At 35.0% G+C, this 10,119-nt stretch overlaps 1 pseudogene; it reads right to left on the reverse strand.

The window, feature by feature from the left end:
* Nucleotides 1-4,987: 4,987 nt before the first annotated feature.
* Nucleotides 4,988-9,679, reverse strand: LOC117077819 (annotated as a pseudogene).
* Between the last annotated feature and the right edge of the window lie 440 nt (nucleotides 9,680-10,119).

Below are 10,119 nucleotides of genomic sequence, written 5' to 3' on the forward strand. Positions count from 1 at the left end.
GAATCACTTTCCAAAAATAAATGTAAGATATTAAATATATTGTTCTATATTAAAAATTACTCATGTCTATCTTGAAACTCAAACACACTTTAATATTGACCCCAAAAATCCAATTACAAATATTTTATCAGGGAACTAGGGGTAATTAACAGCTCTGAAGTCAAAACACACTATTTATTAATGTCAAAATATATCCTAAAACTGCCTGAGCTTTTCAAGTCAGATTCATTTCAATACTGTGGACAAATGTTCACATACCAAAGAAATTAAATATGCTAAGTGGCAGAGACATTGAAGCTAAGGTGTTTGTTCCAAACTGAGAGAAGATTTCATGGCCTTTAAAGACATTCTTTTATCTATGTTTCCTCATCACTTACTATTAAAGTTTAACCACTGAACAAAGCAAACAAAAAAGGCAGGTTCTCTTAAAGCAACTATCAGAGTTTACAGAAATTAGGAGAATAAAACACTGCCCACATTTAAATTCAAGTGCTATGGCATTGGAACTGGATTCCTCATACAATCTGTCCTATTTAAGAAAATATAGAGGATTTGTAACAGTGGGAAAGTAGCATAATAGATGCTGACAAAAGGCTTCTTTCAGTGAGAAAGTGTCTAGCCTAAGAAAAAAAAAAGGAGTCAGACGTCACCAGATATTGTAAATTTGCTGTAAGAAAGCTTCCTTACAATGCCTCCTTTAGAAAGGTGAACAAAGAGGGTGAATCTATTATGAAAGGTAGGAGAAACTGAAGCCAAGTACGAAAGCCCTAAAGAACTTATTACAATTTTCTGGAGATGGTTTCTCCCTTAGGTGACCTGTTTAATAACTTGAAAAGATGTTGGAGAGAAGAGATGAGTGAAAAAAGATACATTTTCAGAAAAAGAAAAAAGATAAGTGCTTCATTCCAAATAGTACCAACTTCCTAATTTCTAGCCCAGCCATTCGAATTCACATGGAACTATTTCACTTGCAAATATAACCATTTCTTCATGTAGATAATGATATTGTGCTAAAAATCCTAAAATATTTTAGTGTTAATAGCTTGTACCATTATTATAAATTCTTTTCTTCCTCTCATCAAATCATACATTTATCTGAGGCTTATAGATATGGAATCTTCAATATATATTCTCATCTGAATATAGGTTTGTCTTACAATCCAAGAAATGTTAGGAATTGTAATAATATGCTCTTTATGCAAATACAAAGTCAAATATATAGTCTAATATATATAGGCAAGAAAAAATAATTAATCCTAACAATACATTCTTAGTAGTACAGTACTAATAATATCTTAAAATAGTATAGTATTTTATATCATCTTACTAAATCCAGGAACACCAAAATAGGAAAAATCAGACATAAACTTTTTCTATAAAGTGAAAAATACTACAGTTAACAGAAATAACTACTTTTTTAAACCTAAGAGTCTTAATGCAATAAAGTATTAAAAATGCACTCTGGGCCAGGCTCAGTGGCTCACGCCTGTAATCCCAACACTTTAGGAGGCCGAGGTGAGTGGATCACGAGGTCAGGAGATCGAGACCATCCTGGCTAACACAGTGAAACCCCGTCTCTACTAAAAAAATACAAAAATTAGCCGGGTGTGGTGGCAGTCACCTGTAGTCCCAGCTACTCGGGAGGCTGAGGCAGGAGAATGGTATGAATCCAGGAGACAGAGTTTGCAGTGAGCCAAGATCAAACCACTGCACTCCAGCTGGGCGATAGAGTGAGACCACGTCTCAACAACAACAACAAAAAAAGATGCACTCTGCCTGCAGAGTTTTTGCTACTTATAAAATAGGTTGCATTTGTCAGACGGTAAATAAAATGGAGATTCTTTGGGAAAGAGGTAATAAAAGGGCTGTATTTGGTAACTATTGTTAGTTCTGCTTTCCTTTCAATGATATCATAATGGCCATCACTTAAAATTCATGCCTTAAAAAAAAGGAAAACCAAGTTCTAGTGAGATTGTTACACAACAGAAATATTTAATGTTATATTAGCATGAAAAGTGCAGGAAGCATTTTATACAAAACAGAAAATATCCTGTAGATATGTCTAATACCATTTTAAAAGGACTTTTTTTTTTTCTTTTTTTGGATAATGGATAGCATACATGGCTGTCCATGACTCAGGTCTGTGATATGTCCAAAATTCCTGCCTCCACAACTCCAATATTATTTCTCCCATTTATGATGAAACACGGTGCAAATGGTAAATGTTCTTGCTGTGTTACACCCACTTTGGCAATTTAATGTTCATTGGCTATCATGTTTTTTGCCCTCTATATCAAAACAAGACCAGACACGGCATACCCATCAGAGGTAATTAGAAGCAAATACTCCTCAAGCATTTAGTTTTTCTACCTGCTAAGGCTAAGGCGGAGTGAGGGCCACATGGCCAGAAATTTTTTCTGTGTTGAGGTGCTGACGGACTAATTAATGAGCTCTTTTGAAACATCATTAACATTCACTTGCTTTTATGTTTTAGTTTTAGTTATTTATTTATTTATTTATTTATTTATTTATTTTTACCAGTATGTGGCCTATTAAGAGAATACAACTCATTAGACAGGGTCCTTAGGCACATCAAACCAAGTCACTTCATCACGATTGAATCCAGAACCTTACTAGCAATTCCCAGCCTAACTTTCAAGTTTTCTGCCTCAAATCACTAATCAGTACTGATACTCTTAGGTTTCCTACCTAATATATTACCTCCAAATAGATAGAATTGGGATAACTAGCACCTGACTATTGAATCAGTGCATTACTTAATTATTTTTAAATTATTGATGCAAAGGCAATAGAGAAAAGTTGATTTATGGTCACATTAATATGAAAATTTTTTCATTGCTACTTGATTCAAAATAAACTTTAGTTCAATACATCTGAAAGTAATCATAATAATCAGAATATTGCCCAACTTAGGTTTTGATCTTTTACCACATTCTTTTCTGGGCAGGCCACCATTTGATAATGTAGACTAAACGGTGAAATATTATAGATCACTGATATAGAGCTACACATATCAAATGAATTTCACAAATACAATGAGCAAAACAAAAGTGTGTTTCAGAACACATATTTTATCACACCATTTATGCAAAGTTAAAAACTGTAAAACAATACTATATATTGCTGGTGGATAGACACCTATATTTAAAAAAAAGAAATAATAAATGCATAGGATGACTGTCACTATATTCAGAATGGTAAGTATATCTGGAAGATGGGAGAGATGATCAGGGAAGGGAGGGAACAGACAAAGAGGAGGGGATTTCACTGCTTTGGCAATGTTTTATTACTTAAGCTAGATGGTGAGCACATGTGCTTAGGTATTCCTTAAATATTGTATAATAAATAATTTATTTATGCATTTATATATTTTTAACTTATAAAGAACAAAAACTTATTTCTTACAATTCTGGAGGCTAGGAAGTCCAAGATCAACGCGCTGGCATTTTGATATCAAGTGAGGGCCTTCTTTCTCCGTCTTCCGGAGGGAAGGAAGGCTGAGTTCTCACATGGTGGAAGGTGCAAGAGCAAGACAGCTGAACACTGAGTGAAACCTCTTTAATAAGGGCCTTAATCTCATTCACACAGGAGGAGCCTTCATGGCCTAATCATTGTTTAAAGACTCTACCTCGCAATGTAATCACATTGGGAACACCTGAATGTGTGGAGGAGGCATTCAAGCCAGAGTAAAACCTCGGAGATATATGTGATTTCTGACACTAGTAGGTAACTCTTTAGCAGAGATGTGAATGTTAAATCAATAATTAATACTGTACCTAAAGTAAATAACTTATTTTACTCTGCAATTTCCTAAAAGATCGTTTGGCATCATTTCCTCGGCCCATGAGCTTTGTTATTCAAATAATAGTTTTGATTTTTTCATGCATGCACTTAGAATATTATGAATATGAGGTTATCTTGTGCTATCTATGTGGAGATTGAAGTATTAAAACAAACATAACCACATCATAGTAGCTTGGTATAGGCTCCGTCTGGTCAAATGCATAATAAATTATTTAAAACTTAATTCAGTATTTTGAGGTAGTATCCTTGAAATTAAACATGCTAATTATTACAAATCAATTCATGTTATTCTTCGTTGGTAAAACGTTTTTCCACTAATGGGATACATAAATATTTGTAAACTAAGTTAAATCACACAAATTTAAAACTAGGATTCATTATTTTTCTAACCATGTATACTAAAGGACATTTTCCAGAGAAGCTTTTTTTTTGAAACAACAATGCTCCAATTATTTTATTCTTTATCTTACTTGCACTTCAGCGACATTTTCTCCATGATTTGCAACTTTGGTTGTTCTCTACAGAATAATCCTCCATCAATTACACAAAGAACATAAGGGTTTAGAAATATATACATATATGTATATATGTATATAGTACATATATATCTTCATGTGAAAAGACTTTCTACTTTAAAAATCTTATAAGGAATGTTACTTTACAGAGTGATACATTATTAGACTATAAGTTTTGAAAATCAGATCCAAAGGAAAAGAAACAACGTGAAAAGGAGATAATATAACAAAATTACATATATTCTAGTTCTTGAAGAGTTTAGAAAAAGTTGGATGATTATTTAAGTGGTATATCACCTAAACCAGCATCCAAAACTTTTAATGGTTTCATTTTGGTATTGTAACTAAGTATCATTTCCTGTATTTTAGGCAGAAACTATAGGCTGGAAACAAAAAATCTGTGGTTTATGCAGTATAAAGGAATTGAAAAAGTTATAAAGGGGCAAATTAAATTTTGTATGGCGCCTATGTTGTTAGCTATTTATGTTACTATTTAACTGAAAAAATTCAATAGCAAATTTTTAAAGTAAAAAGGAAATCACTAAAACGTTAGATTTCCTTTCTTACTGGTTTATATCTATTATATCTACATCTGTAGATATATCCACATATAATTTCCCAAAAGACGTGTAGTTCATATGCTATTTTCACAATGTTGAAGCAGGATCCACCAAACCAGCATTTAACCTTTTTACATGAAATCGGAAAAAATCTTATAGTGGATACCTGCTTTATACTAGGTATGTCAAAAACAATTGCCCTCAGGGGTAACCTAAAGACAACATGTGTATTAAAATCCACAAATTAGGTAAATCCAACAGATTATGCAGACCAAAAATAATACAGTGTTCAAGTTTCTTATTTTATTAAACATATAATGTTAAAATTAAAAAAAAACATAAGTTTTTAACCTTTTAAATTTAGAATATTGACTATCTTCTATGTTCAACTTCAGAGCAGGAATTTCAAATGTTTATATTAAAATGGCTACAGGAGTCAAGCAAATAACACTACTGAGTCAAATAGGCAATACTAATATGACATGATGGGGAGTAGGGTCAAGTGAAAACCATTTCTCATCTTCATTGGGGTTATAAGAAAGAAATCGTGAAAGTCCTTGAAATAGGCAGAAAGTTAACTGGATGTGCTCGCTAGAGCACCCTTCTGATATGTCCGCCTTTCATGGTCTTGAGTTATCTTACATCTCTGTAAATTAGAAAACTGATTATAATAATTATAATGATTATTGTCCATAGATATATAAATGAATTGTGCCTTCTGAAGATGCAACTGATTACTGTCTTGTGGATACTAAGCATTTTCTTTTTGCATCTATTTGTACATTCATTTTACAATTCCTAATTGACGGTATCTGTGTGTTTTGTATTTTTTAAAATTCTCTGTTTACCAGTTGTAACATCTTACTGGTTTCCTCATTAACTGTTGAGCTAAATAAAATTTTTAATTGTTTTATTTTACACTTATGACAGTCATAATTTCACCTTTTTAAAAATGATTTTTTGGCCGGGCGCGGTGGCTCAAGCCTGTAATCCCAGCACTTTGGGAGGCCGAGACGGGTGGATCACGAGGTCAGGAGATCAAGACCATCCTGGCTAACACGGTGAAACCCCGTCTCTACTAAAAATACAAAAAACTAGCCGGGCGAGGTGGCGGGCGCCTGTAGTCCCAGCTACTCCGGAGGCTGAGGCGGGAGAATGGCGTGAACCCGGGAGGCGGAGCTTGCAGTGAGCTGAGATCCGGCCACTGCACTCCAGCCTGGGTGACAGAGCAAGACTCCGTCTCAAAAAAAAAATAAAAATAAAAATAAAAATAAAAATGATTTTTTAATAGAATCTATGTATCAATTGACAGATAAATCACATTAGGCAAGCGTTACACAAAAACTTTGCAGAATTTTATTAAAATTTTACAAATGTGAGATACTTATACTTTGCCAAATAATCTATAAATATTTTATTTTGCATCCTTTCTCTGCCTTCAAGTTCAAGTTTGAATGATAAAATAATAAGGTATGTTCTCTAATCAGTCATAAAAAAACTAGATGAAACAATGCATGTTAATGTAGTAATCAATCTCAGAATTCAAAAGCTTGTTTATAAAAGGAGATTGGCCAAAATAATCTCACATATATTTTCCAATATAGATACTCTGGGATTCTGTGATATTATTCCTGGCACTGTTTGTGAAAGAGAGGAAGATGACAGACAGTCTACGTCCTTCCTTCTCTAGAATGAGATGCTGTCAAGGCTAATAGTCCCTATTATCACAATAAGCAATAAACTTTGCTCCACTTCAACAACAGGCTATTTTGGTGTAATTTCCCAGAAGCCATAATTCAACACCTTTCCAAGTATAAAGTTTCCAAAGTTCTATACCTTAGTATTCATCAAATTCCTATTTGTAGGATAATCAAAAATAACTTCATAAAAAAATTTAGTTGGCTGGGCATGGTGGCTCATGCCTGTAATCCCAGCACTTTGGGAGGCTGAGGCAGGCGGATCACGAGGTCAGGAGATCGAGACCATCCTGGCTAACACGGTGAAACCCCTTCTCTACTAAAAATACAAAATACTAGCTGGGCGAGGTGACGGTCACCTGTAGTCCCAGCTACTCGGGAGGCTGAGGCAGGAGAATGGCGTTAACCTGGGAGGCGGAGCTTGCAGTAAGCCAAGACTGTGCCACTGCACTCCAGCCTGGGCGACAGGGCGAGATTCTGTCTCAAAAAAAAAAATAAAAAAATTTTAGTTGATCCCAGGCATTTTTATGTATCTCTGTATTTTGTGTATGGTTATTTTCTGAGATGACCAATACATCTACTTCTAGATAACAATTTCTGACTGTCATTTAATTACCTACATGTTCATATTACTAGTTTACCACCAAAATTCCAAATCTAGTTTCTCCCAAGATTACATGTCTCGCATCATTTAGATCACTAGAAGAAAAGTGTAACATATCTTTATTTTAAAAACAAACAAACAAAAAACAAAGAACAAAAGAAACACTTCTAAGATATGTAAAAATTCTAAGAATTATCATTTGAAAAGCATTTGGTTTCCAAGGAATGGTATCAGTTTAAATTGAATTGAATACACACATTAGTTACAAATAATGAAAGATGTCTGTTACATTTTATTTTATATGATTACAAGTGTTGGTATAAGATTTTAAAATAAATTTTGTATGCTAAAATACACAAAGTCATTATTTTTAAAGGATTTTTTCTAAAAACCTTCATTTTTATTTACTTAACTCATGTATAAGCAGGCAAAAAGAATGTAACTTGGTTTGAAAGTTTCTACTAGAGAAACATAGCAAAAATTCTTTATAGTTAGGCTTGTTACTTCCTTGCCACTGGCAATATTTACAAGCCTCACTCCATAGATCTGTGCAATATGTGTTCACATGTGATTATTTAAATTTAAGTTAATTAAATCAATTATATTCTCAGTAGCAATGGCCATATTTCAAATGCTTTATAGCTCCACATAGCTAGTGATTACCCTATAGGACAATATAGATACAGAAAAGTTTCAACATCACAAAAATTTCTATTGCACAGAGCTATATTACATCACACTAAATCATCAATATTCAACTTTAACAAGATTGACAAAAGCCAGTATTTTTATTATAAATATCTATTTATCCAATACTATTTCATTTATACAAAAAGAAAGAGAGGTTTGCATAGGGTTTTATTAAAAGATATGAATACATGCCGAAAATTTTATTTCTTCTTATTCACCGAGGAAACTGGCACATGTTGTAACCAGTTCATAGGATTATTTTCTATAGGTATTTTATTTGTGGTTATTATGGGGATTAAAGTTATAGGAGTCTATTTTAAACTGATAACTTAAATCACATAAAAGATCTCTACTCCTTTACATCTCTCCCATACACACACTTTATGTTACTGATGTTGCAAATGACATCTTTTTATATCATGTATCTATTATTATGGATCTATAGGTTTTTTAAAATGGTTTTGTATTTTAAATTATATACCAGAATTAAAAGTGACTTACATATTAACATTACAATACTGCATGATTCTATATTCATCTATATATTCACTTTTATCAAAAATTTTAATATTTTTATATGGTTTCATGTTGTTGTCTAGCATTCTTTCAAATACATGATATTCTTTAGCATTTCATGTAGGGCAGGTCTAGTGGTAATGAATTCCTGCAGCTTTTGTTTACCTGGGAAAGTCTTAATTTCTCCTTTTTTGGGGGCGTGGGGGCGGAGTTTTGCTCTTGTCACCCAGGCTGGAGTACAATAGCACGATCTTGGTTCACCACAATCTCCTGCCTCAGCCTCCCTAGTAGCTGGGATTACAGGCGTGCACCACCACACCCAGATAATTTTTGTATTTTTAGTAGAGATAGGGTTTCACCATGTTGGTCAGGTTGGTCTCAAACTCCTGACCTCAAGTGATCTGCTCACCTCAGCCTCCCAACGTGCTGGAATTACAGGCATTAGCCACCATGCCTGGCCTCTCCTTCATTTTTGAAGGACAATTTAGCCAGATATAGTATTCTCGTTTGACTGTTCTTTTTTGTTCAGTATGTTGAATATATCATCCCACTCCCTTCCGATCTGAAAGGTTTCTTCCCCTCCCCCCCCCCAATTTGAGAGCAGGTACTGTTTATTAACTGACCAGCTTAGAAAAATAATCATAGTAGACACCTTAGTCATTATTCTAATAAGCCTGTTGAACTGGTCCTCCCTGTTGCCAGCATCTTCTACAAAATGGGTGGTCTTTTTCTTCATTCCACCTCATGGAGAAGATAATTTGAAGGGCCACAGGAAGTATTTGCCTCCTTGAAGCATTTTACAACAGTATAGATCTCATGAATCAGATCCTCCCTGCAGATGATGCCATATTTACCAAGAGATCAAAGCGTTATCTGTCAAAGCAATTCGCTTCTTATTGATTTTGCCATAACCACGCTTATAGATTAGCTCAAAACGAAGCCTTGTTGAGCTTCACAAAGGTTCCAATGAAGATTTGACGAAAGCGAAGAAGCTGCAACACCTTTCGGACCTTTGGGCTCACGTCATTGATACCTCTGATCCTGATGACAAATGCCAATTTGGGTTCTGCAGGTACATAGAAGTTGCCGGTTCTTCTTGCCATCCTTGCCATTCGAATTTCAGTTCTGTACATCTGCCTATATTCCTTGTGGTAGTGCTTCGCTTTTTCACAGATAAGCTTCCTCCTTGCCTTTCGAAGCGTCTTTTGGGCAAACGTCTTTCTCAGGAGCTTGATCTTCAGCTCTGCGAAATTCCTTTGCTTTCTCTTAAGGGTTTCTGGTACAGCAGGAACCTCCTCTTCTTCTCTTCTACACCTCCATGGTTCCAGTGAGAAAAAGAGCTCTTTTTTTTTTTTTTCCTTTTTATTTTTTTTGAGATGCAGTCTCACTCTGTCGCCCAGGCTGGAGTTCAGTGGCGCAATCTTGGCTCACTGCAAGCTCTGCCTCAGGGGTTCATGACATTCTCCTGCCTCAGCCTCCCGAGTAGCTGGGACTACAGGTGCCCACCACCATGCCCAGCTAAGTTTTTGTTTTTTTTTTTTTAGCAGAGACGGGGTTTCACCGTGTTAACCAGGATGGTCAGATCCTGACCTCGTGATCCGCGCACCTCGGCCTCCCAAAGTGCTGGGATTACAGCGTGAGCCACCGCGCCGGCCAAGGTTTCTGCTAAGAAATCCACTGATAACTTGTCAAAGTTACCTTGTACACGATGA

This window comes from Trachypithecus francoisi, unplaced genomic scaffold (genome assembly GCF_009764315.1).
Source record: "Trachypithecus francoisi isolate TF-2019V2 unplaced genomic scaffold, Tfra_2.0 Lachesis_group6, whole genome shotgun sequence".
NCBI classification, from domain to species: domain Eukaryota; kingdom Metazoa; phylum Chordata; class Mammalia; order Primates; family Cercopithecidae; genus Trachypithecus; species Trachypithecus francoisi.